We start from the raw sequence: 25988 nt of genomic DNA on the forward strand, positions 1-25988 counted from the left end.
AGCAGGCTCCCTGCTGAGCAGAGAGCCCGATGCGGGACTCGATCCCAGGACCCTGAGATCATGACCTGAGCCGAAGGCAGCGGCTTAACCCACTGAGCCACCCAGGCACCCTAGAGGGAGGTTTTTAAAACATTGATGAACACAACTTATCCCAAGATATTCTAATTAAACTCTTCTGGATAGGTCCTGAGTATCAGTAATTTAAAAATAATTCCTGGGATGATCCAAACTGGAGCCAGATTTGAGAACCGCAGAATTAGACATTTTAGAGGGGTCTTGTGGATTGGATTCATAGTTCAAATTATGTGACTTTTATATTTCCTCCAACATTGAAAATTGAGAAAACAACCTCTCTGAGGGAATCTGTATATCGAGGAGCTACCCCTTCCTTTACACCATTATATATAAATAAATAATGAAAATAACTCAGAGCATAAAGTTTTTAATTGCTTTTATTTGATAAATGCATGACTTGCACAAAATAAAATTTTCTTTTCTCAGTCTTTTATATATATAGTCATCTATGCAAATATGCTATTATTTATAAACCTATTCAGGGATTATGTTTATTACAGCAAGTGACATGTTGGTAGAACTTAGTAAATTTCATATCTGCAACAATATGGCAATCAGATATCATTGACAAGCATTGCCTAAAAGGACAAGCATTGCCTAAAAGAGATCTGGAAGCATATAAGAGGTATAAGGGGAAGAATATAGGAAAGCTCCACCACAATCCAGGTAGAACCATTTTCCTGACTTTCTGTAGGAATGCTTGTTATCACCTAAAGTGGATTTGACTAAGAGGTTTCCAAAGATTATGGTCTTTATGTATCCAAAATAAAAAGAAAATTAAAAGCAATATTTTTAGAAACCTTGCTGTAATGATTACACCATTCCTCCCCAGAGGATGGGGATTTCAATTTAAAATTGTAGCAATTGTTACTTTCTCCTATGTGATTTTACCTAATTATATAAGTGGACTATGTTTTTGTACAAGATTATTATCATTAGTATGACAAGTTTCTTTCCAAGTTTCAGTTTATGAGGAATTTACTAGTAAAATCTATTGGTTTTTTCATTCTTTGGTCTTTTTAAAAGTGTTAACACTGTGACAAGACTTTACATGAATACCATTTTCTTTTAACATTTGGATAATTACCAGAAATGATTTAATTAAAATTTAAGAAGAAACCAACACATTGTGATCTATATTGTAATAATCATTAAAAGTTAGTGTCAAAGGCAAAATATTACTCATCATTCTTGCCACTGTCATTTGAAAAGGAGGATAAGGTATTCAATATGCTGATATCTTGAGGACACATTTTTACTGGGTCTTTCTTCATGTCTCCTAACCATCCCAGGTATGTTGGTATAATAACATAATAATTTAAATGATATCAAATTTGAAATAAAATGAAAATTTAACTTACAAAGACAGTAGTTTTCAAACAAAAATAAAAACATAAACAGAAATAAACAAAGCCTACCCAAATTTTAACAAATTTCAAATTTCCTAATAATGTTAAACTCACAGAGTCTCAGGCCAAATGCGACTTAGAGAGGTTGTCTGTCTTCATTCCTTATATTCACATTGTTAAAACATTATTAAGTTTTAATTTCTTATTTTTTCATCCTCACATCACAAAATACTAGCAATTTCTTTTGACTAATCTAATCCCTAATCTCTTTTAATCCTCTTCCTACTGCCATTATAATTCTTTCTTGATATAGCAGGGCTAACATATGAAAAACAAGGACTCAAATAATTGATTGCTCCTTTTATAGGTTCTGATGTTGAATTGATTTTTGACAAAGAAGCAAAGACAATTCAATGGAGAAATTTTTCTCAATAAATAAATAAATAATGCTGGAACAACCATATATTCACATGCAAACAAAAATAATCCATGAAAGAGAAATTTTATACACTGGACTGCATTAAAATTAAAATTTTTATTCTGCAAAAGACACAGAAATGAGAGAATGAAAAGAATCCACTGACTGGGAGAAAATCTTTGCAATACATATCTGGTAAGAGGACAATATCTAAAATACACTAAAAATTCTTAAGAGTACTTACTCTTTAAGAATAAGAGTAATAAATTAAAAAGTGAACATAATACTTGAACAGACATCTCACTAAGAAAAAATAACAGCGTATGCTTACAAAAAGATGAACAATATCATATGACGTCAGAGAACTTAAAATTAAAAGAATAGTAAGATGCCACTACACATTTATTAAAGAGGTTAAAATCCAAAACACTGAAAACACCAAATGATGACAAGGTTATGGTGCAATAGCATTTATTGCTGGTGGGGATGCAAAATGGCACAGCCACTTTGGAACCCATTTTGACAGTTTCTTATGAAATTAAACATACTCCTACTGTTCAATCTAGCAATTTCAGTGCTTGTTATTTAATTAAATAAGTTGAGAATGTCTGTTCACCCATAAGCTTGCACAAGAATATTTATAGCAGTTTCATTTATAATTTCTAAAACTCTGAGGTAACCAAGATGTTCTTCAATAAATAAATAAATAAACTGTGGTACATCAAGACAATGGAATATTATTCAGCAATAAAAAAGAAATGAGTTACCACTCCATGAAGACATGGAAGAAACTTAAAAGCATATTGCTAAGTGAAAGAAACCAAGCTGAAAAGTTTATATAGTGTATGATTCTAACTATACGGCATTCTGGAAAAGGTGAAACTATGGAGACAGTAAAATGATTACTGATTGCTAGGTGTTCTGTGTAGGAGGAAGGGATGAATAGGTAGAGAACAGGATGTTTAGGCACACAAAACTATTCTGTATGACACTGTAGTAGGGGATCTACACCATTATACATCTATCAAGACACAGAGATTATGAAACACAGAAAGTGAACCTGAATGTAAACTATGGAATTTAGTTAATGTAACAATTTTGCTCATCAATTGTAACAAAGATAGCACATAATTCAAGGTGTTAATAATAGGGCAAATTTGGTGGGTGGCAGGGGGAGTTGAGGGGTTATAGGAAAGCTCTGTACTTTCCACTACATCTTTCTGTAAATCCCAAACTGTTCTGAAGTCTATTAATTGTTTTGAAAAAAAGTTCCTGATGGCTTTTTACTACTTTAGAACAAAATTGAAGCTTTTTACTTTCCTTTAAGGTCCTTCATGATGTGCTTCCTATCTCTCTTTCTTACTTCATCTTCAATGGCATTTCACTTGTCCCAAATATCCTCCATTGTGTTAATCAGATATAATAAAACTTTCCAATTCAGGACTTCTACAATTGCTATCCTCTAGGTGATATTTTTTACCATAAATCTTCACTCCTTCCCTTCATTCATATGCCTTTAAGGAAGACTTGAATTACCAATTCATCAGCAGTTCTTTTTGCACAGGACGTCAGAGCAGATGATATGCTCTTACGTATGTGTCTCATGTTTCACTTACATAAGAATGAAATTTTATAAAAGCAGGTGCCTCATTTGTCCTGTCTATAACTGTCACTTTACAACTCTTTCACAGTCTATAAAAATGGCCATTATGTAATAGTCACAAAATTAATACTTGAATCAATTAATTATTGCAATTTTATAGGTGAGAAAAATAAGAAATTGAAAGTTGGATGGCTTGTTAATGTCTATTCAGGTGGAATGTTGGAGGAAGGGAATCTTGTTTCCTGCCGTCTTTCTGACCATTGGATGTTCCTCTATAATAGACCACGAGGCAACACAGCATAGGACAGTCCTACCATCACTGGCATAATTTTAGGGAAACAGAGTGGTATTCATGAAGGCTGGCATGAAGTTTTTGTCAATTAGGATGTAATAAAAGCTTAAGTCACAGTGAAGATGAGATTCAATAATATATATTAGATTCAAATGTATGGATTTTTCCCAAAATACACTGTATGTTGATTTTCACTTACATACATTACAGATCAAAACAGAATCCCATCATTATGGTCTACAAATACTAGGTCTCCACATTTATTGCTCTGGGTAATGAGATTTTTCCTATAGCCTAATCAGTCACCTCTAGTCTCTGATATCGTTAGTTAAAATATATTTTAACAAGAGAAATTAAATGCCCAGAATTTTTTGACCTGAGGATTGAATGGTGTTACCTATCAATCAACAGATATTTGAGACCTTGTGTGGGTAAAGTTATTACACTCTGGCCTATACAACAGAATGAGTGGTTCATTTCTTTCTCAGGTTTATGCACATTTAGGGCCATTTATTTAATGTTACAGTGAGATCACAAATTCAAGGATAAAATATATAGTAAAATTATTAGATTCATTTTTAATTTGGTGGGTTTGAAAACTTTTCATATCATTTTTCTGTTCCCTTAGATTAAAGACCCAGAAATGCCCCTTTTCATAGGTCTAAAATAAATGAAAAATTGAGAGGGCATTTAATTAACTTTAAATAAGTGTTTGCAACAAAATTGAACTGCGCATAAATATAAAATATCAGCTTAATTGATATAATCATTTATAGCTAGATAATACATATAGTTAAATTATCATCTGTTACCTATATTATAATATAGTTCTGTTCCCCCAAGTAATTTAAGTTGATTTTATTGAGATAATAAACATTTATTGATGAAATGATTGGCCTCTCATACATAGTGGCATACAATTTTAGATGCTTTAAAACTTGTTACTGCTCTAAATCTTCACAATGACATTTGAGTGTCATTGTCATTTCATTAACATTGCACATCATTTTATACTTCAATTAGGTAACTGCAGATCTTAATGAGGTTTTAGTAGTAACAATAATCACTATCATAAAATTTGTGAGCTCTTATGGTGAAATTAAGGTCCAATGCTTGTATGGAGTTGTAAACTTCCTGAAACAGCTTAAGTAGTCTCCTATGGCTGACTTAAGGCAAAATTTGTCTCATACAGTCTCATGCATTCTTTTTGGAGTCTCTGCTCCTTTCTGTACAATCAATTATCACGTCAATACTTGAGCCACAGGGTACCTGATGTTCAGGGATTTCCTTTCAAGTTTAGAGGGATTGGTAATCCCTAAATAATCTAATATATTTTCCTTAACTGTGTAAAAAGACACCGAAACTCAGAGAGGCTCTGATCAATGACATGCAACTAAGGTGTTACAGAAATAGGCAGAGAAATGGGTTTTATTGATTCATATTGCCTGTGTATTTGAGTTGTGACTGTTTCAAATAAGAAGTAAACAATCTGTAACCGCATTTTGTAAATTCACTGGCCAGAGGTCAAATGAATGAAAGTTTAAGATGTTAAGTACAATGCCATTGTATTAGGGAGAGAAAGAAATATTCACGAGATCACTATCAGCAGTAATTATATAACACAAAGAAAGAAACTGGATGTTATGTGTTGGAAGTGATATGTGTATGTGGTGGGGGAGGTCACATGCTTTGTCAAGCCTGCATGTTACTCTATCAATATTAAATATTCATTAAAAACATATTTCTTGATCCATCAATAACAATTGACAAAACTGATCACTCCCATCCTTAGTTTTCAGAAGTTCATACCTATTTGATTTTTCCTCTTACTTAAGTGGTTATTTCTGCTTAATCTCCTTTGGTCTCTCCTTGACGCTTTCAATTCCAGATATTGGAGTGTCCAGGGCTTAATCCTTGGACTTCTCATTCTCTCGGTGCTCACATTTAGTCTGGACCTCCTGATTGTTTCTGCCACCCAAATCTGTTCCACCCATTCATCTCAGTCACATGAAATACTATCTTTCCAGATGTTTCAACCAAAATCTTTGACGTGATATTCAACTTTTCTCTTTGTTCTATAAATTACTTCCAATCTATTAGCAACAATATACAAAGATGCAGGCACCTCTTTGCTGTCACTAAAGCTCTCATGTTGGTACAAGCTCCAGATACCTATTCCCTGCCTTCATACATTGTTTCCCTTCATCTATAAGTCTTTCCTTTAGGCTGTTCTACACAATACATCTAAGTTATTATATCATTCCTCCACTTGAAGCCCGCCATTAATTTACTTACTTCTTCACCAACTATTCATTCTGCATTCATTCATTGATTTAGTCATCAAATATTTTCACGTGGTAGATCCTCTTTAGATGTTTGGTATCTACCACTAAACAAGCAAAAGTGATGCCTGCCTTCTTAAGTTCACATTCAAGCAAGGAAGAAACATACAATAAACAACATATATGACTTATAACATACATTTTTAATTTTAGGAAAAATAGTAAATATGGATCATAGTAAGGGGGATCCAGAATGCTAGGTCTATAATGGAGGAGAGAGGCACAAGCAGGCTGCAGTATTAAAGTAGGTGGTTAGAGTAAGTCTTATGAGAAGGTGAGATTTGAGGGAGATAAAAATTGACCTGTACATCTGGAGGAAGAGTGTTCTGGACAGAGGGAACAATAGCCACAAAGTCAAAAGTAGAAGCCTATCTGGAGTGCCCTAATCATTTTGCTCCTGTAACACTACTCCCTAATACTTGGGTTTTCTTCCCATGCTGCTCCTATACAAGGGTCTTCATTTCTGGGTCTCCTTCTTCCTGGAAAGTGCTTTTCAGGGTATTTGCAAGGCTCAAGTATGAAATTCTTCCATATTTTTGCTCAAATTTAACATCAGAGAGATCTTCCCCTGTCTGTATTATTTAAAACTACAATTCCTCTTACCTGGCACTATCCATGTCCCTTCTCTGCTTTAATTTTGACAATTCTACTCAGCATAATCTATTATACTATATAACTTATTTGGCTTATCTGTTGTCTATCTTTCAGCCAAAGGGTAATCTCCACAAATGCAGGGATTTTGTGTATTTTGCTTATTGTACTCTCCCCAGCACCTAGAACAGTGCCTGACACTACTTCTTTGGGCTATTCTATTTTTTTTTTATTTTTTTAAACTTGCATTTATTTTTTAATTTATATTCTTTAAAATTTTAATTCCATTATAATTAATATATATGTTATATTAGTTTTAGGTGTACAATTATAGTGATTCAACAATTTTAAACATTACTCAGTGTTTGTCATGATAAGTATATTTCTATTTATTTATTTATTTATTTTTAAAAGATTTTATTTATTTATTTGAGAGAGAGAGACAGTGAGAGAGAGCATGAGTGAGGAGAAGGTCAGAGGGAGAAGCAGACTCCCATGGAGCTGGGAGCCCAATGCGGGACTCAATCCTGGGACTCCGGGATCAATGCCTGAGCTGAAGGCAGTCGTCCAACCAACTGAGCCAGCCAGGCATCCCGATAAGTATACTTTTAATTCCTTTCACCTATTTTACTCATTCCCCCACATGCCTCCTCTTGGTAACCACCAGTTCTCTATAGTTAGAAGTGTGTTTTTGGTTTGTCTCTTTTTTCTTTGTTTTCTTAATTTCCGCATGTAGGTGAAATCATATGGTATTTTTCTTTCTCTGAATGACTTATTTCACTTTGAGGTGCTCTCTATTTTAATCTAGTGAATGGAATTAGCAAAGCATTGAATAAATATTCATTGAATGAATGCTTGGGTGGTTCAGTCAGTTAAACATGTGCCTTAGGCTGGGGTCATGATCCCAGGTCTTGGGATTGAGCTCTGAGTCAGGCTCCCAGCTCCGTGGAGAATCTGTTTCTCCCTCTCCTTTTGCCCCTCGTCCCTGCTCCTGTGCATGCACCCCCCTCAAATATATAGGTAAAATCTTTTTTTAAAAAATAATGGATGCTTATTTTAGAATCCCTAAATTCTCTACTAGCATTGCCCATTAAAATGCAACAAACAGATAAATACTACAGTTATGTAAGATACTAACATTAGAAGAGGCTAGGTTAAGGGTATACTAGACCCCAACTCATAAGGTTGGTTAAAGTCCTTGCATCTTTAAGTATTTAAATGGTAATATTGGATTTCTCACAAACTGTAGATCAGCTGGATGGGTAAAATATGACTTCTCAGAAGGGAGCTTCATATCATTAAAGTGTATTGACTGGAATGCTGATCAAACATTTTTGAAAAGATGTTTAATACTTGGAGCTCCTGGGTGGCTCAGTCAGTTAAGCATCTTTCTTCAGCTTGGGTCATGATCCCGGGGTCCTGGGATTGAACTCTGCATTGGGGTCCCTGCTCAGGGGGAGTCTGTTTCTCCTTCTCCTTCTGCCACCACCTCCTTCTTGTGCTATCTTTCTCTCTGTCTCAAATAAATAAATAAAATCTTTTAAAAAGAGATGTTTAATACTTTATAAAAGTGGCTGCTATCTATAAATTGCACAAAAAAGTTCTGTCCAGCTCCCTTTACAAGTTTGAGACACCTTTCCCCCCCTAAAATTCTGTAGTTTTTTGGGTGGTATTTGTTGTACTCTTGGTGAAGTTCCAGCCTGCCTGGGTGGAATGAAACCAGACATTCTGGAGTCCTTTGGCTTGGTGCAGTCCAAACTGCCAGACTATGGGTTTCATGCTAGGACAGTACCTCCCAGAGAAGGTCATTTAACAACTGTGTGGTCATGGTAAAATAAGGGGTAATGCTACAGATGGTATCCATTTTGAGTTGATTTCTGTACATTGGTAAGTTAGGGATCAAACTTCATCACTTTAAATCAGTTGTCCCAAGCCCAATTTTCTAAAAAATCCCTACCCTTTCTCTTATCAAATTATCTTGGCATCCTTGTCAAAAATAAATTTTTCAAAAAAAAATCAATTGTTCATAAATGTAAAGGTTTATTTCTAGATTCTAAGTACTATGCCAGGACCATACTGTCTAGAGCACTTTGCAGTAAGTTTTAAACTAAAGAATTATGAATATTCCAATTTTGTTCCTACTTTTCAAGACTATTTTAGCAAAACTATGTCCCTTGTATTTCCACATAAATTTTAGAATAAGCTTGCTAATTTCTGCTACAGATACAGATTGAGTTTATTGAGGATTGTGTTGAATTTGTAGATCAATTTGGGGAGTATTCCCATCTTAACAATATTAAGTCTCACAATATATGAACATGGGGTGCCTTTCCATTTATTTGGGTCTTTTAAAATTTCTTTCAACAATATTTTGTAATTTTCTATGTGTAGATTTTATACCATTCTTTAATCGATTCCTATGTATTTTATTCTTTCTGATGCTGTTGTTAAATTAATGATTTACTTAAATTTATTTTTGGGTTCTTCATTCCCAGTGTATTGAAATATAACTAATTTTTATATATTGATCTTGTATACTGCAACTGCTGGACTTGTTTATTAGAGATACTTTTAAGGGCAAAGTATAATGGGGAGTCAAACTTAACATTTTTATGTTTCCTTAGTCTGAAATATTATGTTGTGAAAGCATGCAGACCGTGTCTAGCTATAGACATGGTCAGGCTGAATAACGCAAGAAGCCATGCCAGATACCTGTATCCTGAGATCTGGAGGACAAGGAGCCCCTTCCTGCAAGGTCTAAGGTAGTCCTTGAGAGAGATGAAACTCTTTACTGCTTGTAGAGAAAATCTTCCAGGTTTCTTGGGGAGACCACAGCTGCAAGCACAGACTCTTTGGAAGCTAACAGACTCACTGAGATAGTTGTTTCAAATCAAGTTAAAGTACACAGTTGAAATACTGGTATGGAGGAAGGTGAGTTAAATAATTCCAGAATCAACAAAATCCCACAGCTATTAGAAGTAAACAAGACAAGGACCTGACTATATTCACTAATAAGTTGTAATAAAATTAATAACTATTGGCCTAAATAAACACACATTAGATGATGATTTAGTAAAAGACAAACTAGTTTAAGATATTTTAAAATATAGGGCGTCTGGGTGGCTTAGTGGGTTAAAGCCTCTGCCTTCAGCTCAGGTTATGATTCCAGGGTCATGGGATCAAGCCCTGCCTTGGGCTCTGTGCTCAGCAGGGAGCTTGCTTCCCTTCCTTTCTCTCTCTGCCTGCCTCTCTGCCTACTTGTAATCTCTGTCTGTCAAATAAATAAATAAAATCTAAAAAAAAAAAAAAGATATTTTAAAATATATCATATAGAAGGACAATTAATTCAATAGTTTATAAATCTTTATAACCTATCTTTTCTCTGCTCTAAATGACTCTGCCACTTATCAGTTCTTTCCTAAAGCATCAGACAGCTAGTGATATATTCTCCCACACTTTCCCTTATTCATTAGTCTTCAAACTCTTAAGAGAGAAAATCTTTTTTCAAAAATTATTATGCAGAAGCCCCATACTCAAAATAAATAAAAACCAATTGAATTGAAAAGTAACTAAAATTGTATACTTCTATATATAAATGCCTTGTTAGCAGTGTTATCTATGACATTTGAGAAGCAACAGAGATATCACATTTAAAGAAGATAAATTTTATTGTCATAAAGACATTGTTTCAATCTATTGGAATAAAAATATCCATATATTATTTCTGTAATAAAAATACATTTTGAAAAACACTATAATATAGTGTGGTAAGTATTTTAAAATGGGCAGACATACAGGTATCATGGAAAAGCAAAAGCAAGAGTATCCACGTCAGTCTTTTTTTTTTTTTTTTAAATCCACGTCAGTCTTGAAGGTTTACCACAAGCAACATATATATCGTGGCCTGATGGCTAAGAAGTAATTTGTCAGGTAATTCCTCTGTGGAGGAATTAGCTGCGCTTTATCTCAGTAGTTCATGATCACTTCTGCCAATGCATTCTCTTAACATCACTTCTTTGGAAAAAATCTGTATTGTATTTCTTCCAAGGAATTGCAGTTGAAACTGGCTGCCAAATAGAGACAGTATGACTATAGCCCTTTTAATCTCTTCCCGAACCTCACCCAGCTCAGTTCCAATCCTCTCTACTTTCTCTCTGCTTGGCAAAATCCTGGAGTTCTGGAGATAATTTCAAATATTGAAGAAATTATAAATAACTATCTAGAACATCAAGAAATAGCTGTCAAGATATATAGCTCAGGGGCTAAGTGGGGAACTGAACAGAAAAGTAAGGGATTGGACATTTCTTAAGGAGAAAGAGTAAGATTTTTGAATGGTTCAAACAGGAAAATGTCATCATATCATATTAATGTCCTCAAAAGATACTCAGAACATATAGCTGTTTAACCAGACTGTTTCAAGGAGAGAAGATGGTAAATAATTTGAGTTATACAATTTACTATGGGAGAACAAAGGGTAATTTTAAGAAGAAAAATTGTAAGTCAGTTGAAGTGAAAAGTATAGAAATTAGTAAATGGAAGCAAAAAGGACCCACCAGTGCTCTATTGGATATAAGAATAAGGTAAATTTGTCCTTAGACACAGTGATCTGATCTGGGTGACTATAAATATTGGTTGTCTAGAATCGCACAAACCACTAATAATAAGAATAAAGTGAGAATAGTTATCTCCTTTAAGACTTTTAAAATTGTATTTTTATGCAAATTGGACATCTACCCCAATACCTTACATACTCCTAAACCATTGGAGTTTTCAGAGATTTGTGATTTTTATTCTAAGAAATTATTGCCTACATCAATGAACTGTCACTTCTCAAAGACTACATTAAATTCCAATCAAAAGGCTGAGGGAGTAGAATTATCAATACAGTATTTTATATGATAATCATAGATAGTATCTTCACATGCAGTGAATAGAGTTACTGGATTATATAATTTAAAAGTATAAAAAAATGATAAATTTAAAATTTTCCAAATGACTTAAGAAAATAACATGAATATTGAAATATTACTTTTATCAGTAATTCTGCTTCTTTCTTTGATTATAAATAGAATCAGAGTGAAATACACTACAATTAATATTTTATTTTAAATTTAATATTAAATTAAATTATTAATTTAATATTAAATTAAATTAAATTATTTAAAATGTAACTCAAAATACCTCTTTGCATGTCACTGGAAAAAACTACCATAACAATTTGTCAACATAGATATTTTAGAAAAACCCTTAGTTATATATGAATTGGACTTTTTGATTTCCTGGAAATCATTGTTCAAAGGCAATTCTAGCATTTGTTTTTATAGCATTTCTGCATAACTTGTATTCCTCAGTGGACAACTATGTATAGAACAGCTGTAGAAAAGACATAGATAGAATTACTGATTTGGGTAGAAATTGTTACCAGAGTTTAATCATGTTCAATTATTAGAGTAAATAACTATTTTCAAATACCCTAGGTATTTTCACAAAATAAAGATCATAAAAGAAATTTAAATTAGAGAATTGTCAGAAGGGCTTGGAGAACATGAGTCAGAGGACTATGTCCTTTTTGGAGATTAGGAAGCTGAAGAAATTACACAAAACAGGTTCTAGTGAGTTCTCCTTTCTGCAGTACCAAATTGAGTGATTCACTCACATAGGAACTTGGGAGTTCATACAAATTTTGTGTTGCCCACCACTATCTGAGGAGGTTAATGGTTTGTCCTTTACTTTGGTTTTTCAAATCTTCTGTGAGTACTTCTCATTGGTGTAATCTAACCCAGAATCCTGATGACAAGAAATTCTGGGAAGTACAATTCCAAGGTCTCTCGCATGCAACATAGGAAGAATAATTTTGATTTAACAATTCACAGCATGACACAAAGATATAGAAAAATAATGTATGGGTATCTACAGATACAGAAAATGTTAAGTGACAAAGGTTTTCATATTTGAGAGATATTATGGCCCCAAATTTGAATTTATTTATTCAACAACAAGGAATCTCTCAATTCACATATATGTATTAAACAAATACTAGATATTATTATTAGGACAAATGCCCAAGGAACTGGCAATTTAGGAATTTTTCATCTTAAAAAAAGAATAGGATTAGGGAGGGAACCAAGATTTTTTTTTCTATTTACTAAAAAGTAATAATGAAAACAACATATTCAGGTAATAAGGACAATAACTGTATTGTGTTATATGTTTTATTTATTTTAAAGATTTATTTACTTATTTTAGAGAGAGAGATCATGCATGCAAGCAAGGGAGAGGCAGAGGAAGATGGAGAGAGAGAATCTCAACTAGGCACTAGGTTGAGAGCAGAGCAGAGCTCAAAGTTAGGACTCTGTGATCATAATCTGAACTAAAATCAGGAGTCTGAGATACTTAACTGACTGTGCCACCCAGGCACCCCTCATGTTATACATTTTAAACTGGTAACTTCCATTATTGGTTTGCTATACTATCTTTTTATGATAATTTTCCATGCTTTTAATTCTTTTTTTTTTTTTTAATTTTATTTGTTTATTTGACAGACAGAGATCATAGTAGACAGAGAGGCAGGCAGAGAGAGAGGGAAGCAGGCTCCTTGCTGAGCAGAAAGCCCGATGCGGGACTCGATCCCAGGACCCTGAGATCATGACCTGAGCCAAAGACAGCGGCTTAACCCACTGAGCCACCCAGGCGCCCCATGCTTTTAATTCTAAAATAATTTTATCATGAGTGAATAAAATTGAAGTCATGTTTACTTAACACGTTTTCTGTTACTATGATCTTTAAAACTATCTTTTTAAGGCAGTACTATATTTCATTGAGTTGAATTATAAAAGTTACTTTTTTTCTGCTATTGTTTAACATTTAGGCTCTTTTGACACTTTTGCAGAATAACATATAACTTTTTTTTTTATTGCTTGGTTTGAGGTGTTACAAGTTCCTAGGAGTGGAAAACACAAATATTTTCACGGGATTTGTTCTATATGACATTATTTTAATTTATATTCACTCTGTTACTAGGATATATTACCTGACTCATTGACATCATGTAATTTAAATTTATCTTTCTCTTGTAATTAATATAAGCCAAATTGATATTTTGCTTTATATCATGTCTATTACTCACACCTTTACATATATTTTACAGTTTCTGGCTGATCTCAAGGTTCTTGTAGTTAGTTGGTTTACCTTGTTCATTTTGCTACCATACATGGTAACTAAACTGCAAACACACCATAAACACATAATAATCCATTTAAATTATGTGATCATAAAATATGAGAAGCTCAAAAGAAAAATTCAGATCATTTGGATGAAGAAATATATCAAGGAACACTTTCCTGCTCATCATGTTTTTCCACGTTCTTTCTTTCTTTTTTTTTTTTTTTAAGATTTTATTTATTTATTTATTTATTTGAGCAAGAAGGAGAGAGAGCTGGGGGGAGCAGAGGGAGAGGACTTGTTGCTGAGGGTGGAGTCTGACATGGGGCTCACTTTCATGATGCCGGGTTTATGACCTGAGCTGAAATCAAAAGCCAGACACTTAACTGACTGAGCCACCCAGGGGCCCCTCCACATTATTCTTTTTATGCATTCTTCTAGGTTTTTAGTGGCTTATTTCCTAATATATTTACCTGCATATTATTGTATTAGGAATCAAGAAATGACCTGTGAACCTTACCTTGTAATACTCAAATCTGGCAAGATACATAAACATTTTAGAAAAGTTGAAAAAGAATATTGCTTCAGATAGATTGCATTTGAATTTGTTAAATAAAAATATAGAAAGTTTGTATGTAGCTTCCCACAGTCACATTGAGGTGCTTCTAAGAAAACTCTTCCCATGTGCCATCTCCTAAATTTTAAGAACCTTGTTCAAGTTTATAACAGAAGGAAGGAAGGGAAGCAGGAAGGGAGAAAGAAAGAAAGGAATAAAAGTAAGAAAAAGAAATTTTACTTTGAGTTATCTATGAGTATTAATGACTATGCCATTTTGATGTGAAGTTTATTTACAAAATATGACTATTTTCTATTTTCACCTTGCAAATTAGTCTATTTGCCTATGCTCTCTTCTGCTATTGAAATGCCCTACATTTCAAATCTACTTCTCTGATGACTTATAAACATTAAAATTTTACTACAAAAAGACTTTTTTTTTTTTTTTTTTTTTTTTTTTTTTTTTTTTTTTTTAAAGAGGGCAAGAGTGCATGAGTGGGGAGGGGGGCAGAGGGAGAGTATATTTAAGCAGACTCCCTGCTTGAGCCCAGTGGAGGGTGACTCCATCTCAGGACTCATGAGATCATGACCTGAGCCAAAACCAAGAGTTGGACATTTAACCAACTAAGCCACTAAGGTGCCCCAAGACTTTTAACTATCAAAATTATAATCAGGGTGCCTGTGTGGCTCAGTTACTTAAGGCTCAGACTCTTGGTTTTGGCTCAGGACACGATCTCACGGGTGGTGAGACTGCATCCCTCTTGGGCTTCTGCTCAGAAAGGAATTTGCTTAAGGATTCTCTCCCTCTGCTCCTCTCCCAATTCCTGCACAAGGCACCTGCGTGACTCAGTGGGTTAAAGCCTCTGCCTTTGGCTCAGGTCATGATCTCAGGGTCCTGGAATCGAGCCCCACTTCGGGCTCTCTGCTCCTTGGGGAGCCTGCTTCCTCCTCTCTCTCTGCGTGCCTCTCTGACTACTTGTGATTCTGTCTGTCTAATAAATAAATAAAATCTTAAAAAAAAAAAGAGTTCTCTCTCTCTCTCTCAAATAAATAAATAAATAAATGTTTAAATAAAATTAAAACCTATTTCTTTATGAGTTATTGGCTACGACTGCTTTTTGTTACTTTTCAGAGCTTAAAATTGCAGGTTCATCACTTAAATAACTTAATAATCCAAACATATTTATTTTAATAGCCAAACTGACCTTGAATTCCATGTACAACCAAAGCCTGTAATTCATTTCATTCCATTTCACTTCTTCTTATAGATAAAGAGAAATTTAACATTAAGTTTATCATTTTCTGTGACTATATGGTTCTAAATGGTATCAGTCTCTCAGAGCCATATAGCAGACCTTGAAGGCTCTTCTGTTTCTCTAAGGAAATCTCAAAGATAAGGACATTTCTGGGGAAGTCATTGAAATTCAAGCAAGGAGTTGTTGAGCCACTTTAAAATGCTTAGATGAAGTCCAGAAATTAGAGTGGACATAATTGATAACTCAGAGAGCCCCGCAGTTGATTCCCAAGTCTGAAGAAACAGTGGAAAAGACTAGAAGAGCCTAAAGATGGTTAGACCAATAAAAGACTATAGAAAAAGTGAACTAAGGGTGCCTGGATGGCTCAGTCATTATGTGTTTGTCTTTAGCTCTAGTCATGACCCTAGGGTCCTCGGTTCAAGCCCCGCATCAGGCTCCCTGCTTGGCAGGAAACCTTCATCTCCCTCTCCCACTCCCGCTTCTTGTGTTCCCTCTCTTATTGTGTCTCTCTTTGTCAAATAAATAAAATAGGAAAAAAAAATAAATGGAAAAAGTGAACGACATATGGATGACAAGTTACTTCAGGAACAAAGTCTGTGACTATACTCAGTTTACTGTAGCTTCCTTCTTTTGCATAGTTTGACTGCCATCACTAATCTGCATGATTTTCAGAAAGGCAAAGCACTTTTTTCTAAATATACAAAAAGGGAAACCATATTTTATTTTATTTTTTGAGAGAAAGAGAGAGAGTGGGGAGTCGTGTAGGGGCAGAGGCAGAGGCAGAGGGAGAGAAAGAATCTTAAGCAGGCTCCATGCCCAGTGCAGAGTTGGATCTCACAATCCTGACATCAAGATCTGAGCTGAAATCAAGAGTCAGGTGCTTAATCAATTGAGCCACCCAGGTTCCCCAAAAAAGAGAAACAGTATTTTAAATATCATCGTTATATAACATTTTAAAATGAACCATGTTTATCTAAATTTAAGCAGGAGATCCTCACAAATCATATAGTATATACTACTTCTTGTCTATTTTTTGGAATACTCCATTGGAAATTTATTGACCACCTCCCCCAAGATCATCACCTGATTACCTTTATACAAAAAGGAACTTCTTCATTTTTAGATCTTATTCTTATTTTGTCTGCTGTGAACTTCCTTTTAAGCCACAGTATTATTATTCTACCAATTTTCTTGAGGAAGTACGAAGTTTTATTAGGTGAAAAAAAGAATATTTTGGCAACCAGTTTATGTAAATATGAGCAGTTATCATGAGAGAATGAGGGTTGGAAGAAGAAAGAAGGATATAAGATTTATAAAAAGAGCCAAATACTTGCTATTAATTTTAAAAGGTTATCATGTTGATTTTCCTGGAGAGTAAAATCAAAGAGAAAGTAGGAAAAAAATAGACTCTAACATTTTCAAATTCAGTATTTACTGAAGATAAAGCTGATTTCTCTATTTTGTTTAAATATTGTAATATATTTTAGCCTCATTTATAACATGGGTAAAATCACAAACATATGTAAAGGTAGACATTTATGGTCTGGGTTCACACACTTCAATATACTACTACCGAGGGATTGGCAAAGATTAAAAGATAAAACTTCTAAATATTTTCATATATTTTAGAATGTATTTCTGCTTTTTGTTTCCCTTGATAGAATAAATATTGGAATGGTATCAATAAAATTCTATGAAATTATTATTTATTATAACTCCATACTTTACAGCAAAAGCTATCCAATACTTGTACAAATTACGTACCATTTCAAAAAATTCTCAAGGTAAACTTATTAGAATTTCCCTAAGAATTGGATCTTTATTGAGAGGAGGCTGATAATATTCTGTTTAGTGGATCATCAATTCAATAGATTCTTGAGAAATGACATTTACTAAAGTCAAAAATCCAATCAAAACAATTCCTTTGTATAGATAATCAAGAATCATCTAAGTCATTAAGTGTCAGATAAATCTAATATTGAGAAAGTCTAGATGAAATCATTTTAATTCTGAAATAATTTAAAACTTCTTTCAAAAGGCCAACATTTCTATAGCTGTCAGAAGATTATTCAAGAGACAATTCTCCAAGGGCCTCTCACCTGCACATTTTCCAAACAGAGGCAGTGTGAGCTTCTGTCCTGAATTATTTTCTCATGGATGTTTATACAGCAAACTGCATTGGAAGATAGAGATAGTGCCTCCTCTTGGCAACTATCAATTCAGAATTGTTTGCTGTCCAAGATAGTAAAGATAATGTCTTTCCTCTGAGGCAAAAACTGAACAGATTTGTTAGTGGTTCCCTCTAAAATATTGAGGTTTCCTAAGTTTAAGTTTCTCTGGCTTCTGTGTAAACGCACTGTATGTGCAGCACCCACCTGAGCCTTCCTCTCCATCAACTTTGTGGTATATGAGGGGCAAAGAGAACCAACATTCACATAATGCTCAAATTGCTTGCTGTGCTATGAGTAATAAAGTCCTCTATTTCTGATCCAGAAAACTTATGACCTCTGCCAATATCCATACAACTATGGCTGGCCAACTTGTAGTGTGGAAGCAGGGTAGAATTTCAGACCCTTTACAATTATTGACAATGAGTAAAATTCAATTCTGTTATTGTGGAGATGGATTTTAAACTAAGAAACTACAGGGGCGCCTGGGTCGTTCAGTGGGTTAAGCCTCTGCCTTCAGCTCAGGTCATGATCTCAGGGTCCTGGGATCAAGCCCCACATTGGGCTCTCTGCTCAAGCAGATAGAGGGAGCCTGCTTCCCCCCCACCCCCCTATCTACCTCTGCCTACTTGTGATCTCTCTCTCTGTCAAATAAATAAATAAAAACTTTAAAAAAATACTTTAAAAAGTTAAACTACATTTTTGAGGCTTTGTCCATGATAGTTATTTACCTGTTTCCTACACACACACACACACACACACACACACACACACACACACACATCTGTATTCAGTATAAGAATTTGATAACATATAGTCTTAGCTGGTAGGCAATTGCTCCCAGGGATCTGTCCTTTCACAGCATCTACATGATCCCCACAGCTTCATCTGGTGCCTTTGTACATAGCAGGTACTGAATTTGCAAACAAATAAATTCACTTACTGTATCTCCATACTTTAATTTCTCATAATAATTCTATTACCTTGTTCATTCTATAACATGTATGTCTCTATGAACATGCATGTTTCTATAAAATGCATATGCTTGCATTTAAGTGAGTTTCTAGGAATCATTTTAACGTATATTAAATTTCTGCTCATTTTTGTCTTTGGCAATGTGTCTAGAAAGAAGTTGCTGTGGCTGAGGTCAGCAAGGTTGCTGCCTGTGTTCTCCTCAAGGATTTCGATGGATACCTGTCTCACATTTAGGTCATTCATCCATTTTGAGTCTATTTTTGTATTGGGTGTAAGGAAATGGTTCAGTTTCATTCTTTTGCATGTGGCTCTCCAATTTTCTTAATACTTTTTGTTGAAGAGACTCCCCCCCCCCTCAATTGGATATTCTTTCCTGCTTTGTCAAAGATTAGTTGACCATAGAATTGAGGGTCCATTTCTGAGTTCTCTGTCCATTGATCTATGTGTCTGTTTTTGTGCCAGTACTGTACTGTCTTGATGATGACAGCTTTGTAATAGAGCTTAAAGTCTGGAATTGTGATGTCAGTAGGTTTGTTTTCTTTGTCAACATTCCTCTGGCTATTTGGGGTCTTTTTTTGGTTTCATAGAAATTTTAGGATTATTTGTTCCATTTCTGTGAAAAAAGTTGTTGGTATTTTGATAGGGATTGCATTGAATGTGTGGATTGGACTAGGTAGCATAGACATTTTAACAATATTTGTTCTTCCAATTCTTGAGCATGGAATGTTTTTCAATTTTGTTGTGCCTTCCTCAATTTCTTTCATGAGTACTCTATAATTTTCTGAGATTCTTTGCCTCTTTGGTTAGGTTTATTGAGGGTATTTTACGTTTTGCATGCAGTTATAAATGGGATCAACTCCTTAGTTTCTCTTTCTTCTGTCTTGTTGTTGGTGTGTAGGAATGCAAATGATTTCTGTGCATTCATTGTATATCCTGACACTTCACTGAATTCCTGTATGATTTCTAGTAGTTTTGGGGTGAAGTCTTTTGGGTTTTCCACATAAAGTACCATATCATCTGCAAAGAATGAGAGTTTGGCTTCTTTGCCGATTCAGATGCCTTTTTTTCTATTTGTTGTCTCATTGCTGAGGCTAGGACTTCTAGTACCATGTTGAACAGCAGTGATGATAGTGACATCCTTCGTATTCTTGACTTTAGAAGAAAAGTTGTCAGTTTTTGCCCTTGAGGATATTTGTTGTGGGATTTTTGTATGTGACCTTTATGGTATTGAGGTATGTGCCCTCTATCCCTACACTGTGAAGAGTTATAATGAAGAAAGAATGCTGTACTTTGTCAAATGCTTTTTCTGCATCTATTGAGAATATCATATGGTTCTTATCCTTTCTTATATTAATGTAGTGTATCAAATTAATTGATTTGCAGATTTTGAACCAACACTGTAGCGCAGGAATAAATCCCACTTGGTCTTGGTGGATAATCCTTTTGATGTACTGTTGGACCCTATTGGCTAGAACTGTTTTGACTTCATCAAGATAAAAATCTTTTGCACAGCAAAGGAAACAGACAACAATATCAAAGGCAACAGACAGAATGGGAGAAGATATTTGCAAATGACATGTCAGATAAAGCACTAGTATCAAAAATCTATAAAAAACTTATGAAACTCAAAACCCAAAGAACAAATAGTCCAAACAAGAAACAGGCAGAAGATATGAACAGACATTTCTCTAAAGAAGACATACAAATGGCTAACAGACACATGATAAAATGCATCAAATGGTATATTTTTTTCTTTTGGTCTTGTCATTATATTTTATTTTAGCCATTTTGATAAGTGTGTAGTTATATCTCAGTGTCATTTTAATTGCATTTCCTTGATGTCTAATTATGTCAAAACATATTATTTTGATGTTTAAAAAAAAAAAATGCTCAGTACCACTCAGCATAAGGACAATACAAATCAAACCACAATGGCTTAGTCAAAATGGCTAAAATTAACAAGTCAGGAAACCAAAGATGTTCATGAGGCTGCAGAGAAAGGGGAACCGTCCTGCACTGTTGGTGGTAATGCATGATGGTACAGCCACTTTGGAAGTTTGGAGGTTTCTCAAAAAGTTGAAAATAGAGCTACCCTATGACTGAGCAGTTGCACTTCTGGGTATATACCAAAGATACAAATGTAGTGATCCTAAGGGATACCAACTCCAATTTTTATAGCAGCAATATCCACAATAGCCAAACTATGAAAAGAACTAAGATATCCAACAATATCTGAATTGGTGAATGGATAAAGATGTGATACACTCACACACACATGCACACACATGATGGAATATTATGCAGCCATGAAAAATTGAAATCTTGCTATTTGTAAAAATGTGGGTGGAACTAGAAGGTATTATGCTAAGTGAAATTAGTCAATAAGAGAAAGCTAATTATCATATGATCTCACTGATAGGTGGATTTGAGAAACAAGACAGAGGATCATAGAAGAAGAGAGGAAAAAATGAAACAAAATGAAACCAGAGAGGGAGACAAACCATAAGAGACTCTTAGTCTCAGGAAACAAACTTAAGGGTAGCTGGAGCATCAGGGGTGCTGGGATGGGGTGGCTGGGTGATGGTCATTGGGAAAGGTATTTGCTCTGGAGCTCTGTGTATTGTGTAAGACTGATAAATCACAATCCTGTACCTCTGAAACATATAGTAGATTATATGTTTATAAGAAAAATAAATAAAAAATTTTGTTCATATTGTAGCAACTTTTTGATTAGTATAGATATTTCTATTTATTTAAAGCAATTTTGGGGCGCCTGGGTGGCTCAGTGGGTTAAGCCGCTGCCTTCGGCTCAGGTCATGATCTCGGGGTCCTGGGATCGAGTCCCGCATCGGGCTCTCTGCTCAGCAGGGAGCCTGCTTCCCTCTCTCTCTCTCTCTGCCTGCCTCTCCGTCTACTTGTGATTTCTCTCTGTCAAATAAATAAATAAAATCTTTAAAAAAAAATAAAAAAATAAAGCAATTTGGCCTAGGCCTGTACAACAATATATGTGTGTATTAAAAATAAAATTTTTTGGTCTTTTTTCAGTAGGAATGAAAACCACTTTTGAACATCCTACAAAAGTCTGGGCTTCACCACACCAAAGCCTGTTGACCTGACACTGACTTATGTAACAACAAAATGTTAGAAATAAATCATTTTGTGTTAGCATGTTTTCACACCTATTGCAGAATTATATTAGTCCTAGAGAGTATTTTGAAATCCTATCATGATATCATTAAGCTGTCTTTAAATCTGGTTATGGTTTCTTTGATAGAGATAATACTAAGCCAGGCAATAGTGACTTCTTTGGAAAAGTTCAGCTGTGAATTTATAGAACTACATAATTTCCTTATATTTGCCTCTTTTTTGATTAAAATAATTATAAGAAGGAAAAATTAACTTATGTTTATATAACAAAGGATAATTTAGAAAAATATTGTAATTAACTTTTAATTTTTTATTCAGATGTAATTGGCATGCAACATATAAGCTTCAGGTATAAAATATAAGGATTTGATATTGTGAATTGTACAGAATGGTGGCTAGTAATACTGCATTATATTTAAAAGAGAAACTTTTAATTCTTGATTGATATTAGCCTTTTAAAAAAAGCTGGATACATTCAAGCTTATATTAAAATATTTCTCTAGAGAGACTAAAGCATATGAATTAATGATGCACATAAGTATTATTTTCATAAAGTCTATTATTTAAAAAATAAATTATCTACTAATAGTTAAACAAGTTTTAAAAATTCAAGTACTAATAACAATAAAATTACAATCTTGCTTCCAACTTCCCACTATTAATGGTTTCTTATATATCCTTATGCTCCAGAAGGAAATCAAGTATTTATATATGACTTTACTGTAATAATTGCTGCAGCCTAAAATAGAAACACTTATTCTTGCAGGGAGTATACATGCCTGACTTATCAAGTGACCCTCAAAACTGCTTAGTCAGATCCTGAAAGGATGCTAACATTTTAAATGGATATTAAAAATACCAATGTATAATACAAATGATTCCACATCTTGTTCCCCCCTCTTAATAATAATATATATGTAAAAAAATATATAATATGCATTTATTGACTGCATAATAATTCTTAGTGTAAATGTATCATAACCTACCCAACCTATTATATTGCTAATTTCAGTTTTTTGCTGTTCATTCTTTTAAAAAATAATGCCACAGTAATTTCTCATCTCTACTATTATGAATGTATATTTACATGTACATTCTTCTCTCCACCTCCCAACCTCTTGGGCATATGTGCAAACATTTAGTTATCTTTTTATTACATGATATCATTTCCATTTTTGGTAAAACAGAAGTCTCCAATTTTGAGATGTGGGCTTTTAGAATATGTAACACAAGTAAAACACTACCCTACATTATCTATGTAAAAATATTTAGTGACCATAAAATAATCTGTCCCGTTTTAATTGATTAGTGTGCACTGTTTTATTTTGCATACTCTGCACTAAAGTTCAGTCTATACTAAGCTCACTTTTCTAAATCATTATCTGCTTTTAATAGTATCACCCATATTTCTAATAAAACAGCTTATAGTGCCTTTTCTTTTAATTAGAAAAGCAAAATTTTGGCATTGTGATTCTCTGGAAATGTTCTTAGTTAAAGTGCAATATGGTGCCAAAAGTAAACAAAATTAGCTATGTAGTACAGCAATTGATTTTATTTTATGTAGGATAAATTACAGTTACTTTAAAAATAAGAGGCAAAAGACATAAATAAGGGGGATCACAGTTAATTCTTATATTTTGTTTTAAACATGAGAACCATCAAATTCCATCTTTAAAAATAATACTTTTAAACCATCACACTTAATTCTGTTTAAATAAATGATTATATATCTAATTTTTAGGCTAGTATGAAAATAATGAAAATAAATATATCCTAAAGTGCTTCATATCAAAACATAACTGAAAATGAAAATGTTTCAAATTCACCAGAGGAACTCACCATTTCAAGAAATCTTATTTTGTTTTGGTTTAAAAGAAAAAAAAATTTACATGTGATAGTCCTTGAGGACTTAACTATGTGCTTGCCAATCACATTATTTCATTTAACAAGACCATTATTTTCTAATTACTTTTAACATACCCTCTTATAAGTGAGAAAAAATGGTAATTCATCCAGTGTCACATAGCGAAAAAATTCAAAGCTGATATTTTAATTCATTTTTTTAATTAAAAAAATCTGTACTCTGAAATAAGCTTCATCTTTTTGTGGCATTAATTTTACATTTCATTTTTTACCTTTACCCAACATGTTGCTTTACAATGCAAATATATTATGATTATAGTCTTTTGTGAGTCAATGATAGTCTTTATTAGATTTTCTAGCCTTAATTTATTTTATTTTAGGCAGGGGCAGAGAGAGAGAGAGAAAGAGAATCTAAAGCAGACTCCATACTGAGTGTGGAGCCCAAACCAGGGCTCTATCTTGTGACCCTGAGATCATGATCGGAGTCAAAATCAAGAGTTGGATGTTTAACTGACTGAGCCATCCAGTAGCTCCTGACTTTAATTTAAATGTCGGTATCTTTATCTTATTCTTCAGGTAGTACTAGAACTTGAGATATTTTATTTATTCTAGTGAGCAAGTTTCATTATTTTCTGTATTTTTTTTTAAGTCAAAGCAAATTAAGCTCCATTTAGTAATGCACTGGATCTCAGAAAACATGACTATAATTTTCAGGTGAGCAATGAGTTAATTTTTTTTTTTTTTTAAATGGCCGAGAACAAGTGTATTTCATCTCCTGCTCTTGTTATTGGGTAGTTGAAGAATCTACTGACTGATTCTTACAAGCAGTTTGATTGTGAATATATCTCTAGCCAGTTACCTCTGATTGTGAATATATTTCTAAACATGTAGAGTACTAATAAGTAGAGAAAGTAGCTGTTATATATAATAGGATTGCATCATTTTTCTTATATAAGGAGGACTACAAGATCATCTCATTATACAGCACATGAGAAACTAAGGAAGCTGTTGCAGAAATGATTGTCTAATGGTTGTTAATATCTAATTTTACCATGTCATTTAGTTATATGTTTTCTTTTTCCTGAACTCTCGCTACTTTTATAATTCTAAATCTCCAAACATGTTAACTTTAAAATTGGCACATTCTTATTGGCTTGAGGAGAAATACTGTTCATCTATGAATAGTTATGGTATATTGAACAGTTCTAAGATCATATATATATATATATTTCTGAGACAGTATGATTGTTGGAAATAGCCGTCAGAGTTTTCTTAATACTATTTCTTCCCAATCCAGGTCACATGAGTAGACTTAATCATATATGGAAAGAGTACAGGTCAGAATGGAGATGTTAGAGCTGTAAAAAAAAAAAAAAAATATTTTGTCTCTCACTTTTCTTCTATTTGGAGCCAAATTTGTTTCTGGACATAGTCAATAACAATGATCAAGAGTTTCTTAAGAAAAAAAAAAAAAAGATTGTACATCAGGTAGGTCCATCCATGTAATAAAAATGAATAAATAAGGATTAAATACATTTATTTTAAAGAATACTCATTAAACAAAATGTAATAAAGGGCTAGCAATAAAGGAGGAATAAAACATATAATGGCAACAAGTAAACAAAAAGAAAGAAGAAATGGTCATATTGTTCTTATATAAAAGGAATTCAGATTCAAAGCAGTGATGGGAAAAGGTGTTATTTTATATTGGTAAGAATGCATCTATCTACAAAGCAAAGAGAGCATTTTTGAATTTGCATGTACGAAATAATATGGGATTGAAATACATTTTTTAAAAAATCCAGGATCAATGTGTTGATAAACTGATGTTGGGCCCCAAGAGGCTAAGATGGCGCCGGTGGCCTTCTCTTCCAGATCGGGACCCCACATGGCCGACCACAAAGGCGCCAAAGTGGCAGTTTCGGTTTCCCATCAGTTTCGTTTCCCACGAGCCTCCACCCCCTGCAGGGCGTGCGTCTCCCAACTCCCGCGGACAGAGCACATCCCCATTGGCCCCCACTTTGCTGACCTCACTTCCCTTCCCTCACCCCATATAAGCTGCTGCCCTGCTCAATAAAGCGAGATCCTGCTTCGACAGATCCCCTGAGCCCAGTGTCTTCTGTGGGTGCGTTCAGGGTTCGGGACACTCAACATCCCGCTCAGCCCCAAGGAGAGGCCTCCGGCTGGCCTGGG

Source organism: Mustela lutreola, chromosome 7, assembly GCF_030435805.1.
Source record: "Mustela lutreola isolate mMusLut2 chromosome 7, mMusLut2.pri, whole genome shotgun sequence".
NCBI lineage: Eukaryota > Metazoa > Chordata > Mammalia > Carnivora > Mustelidae > Mustela > Mustela lutreola.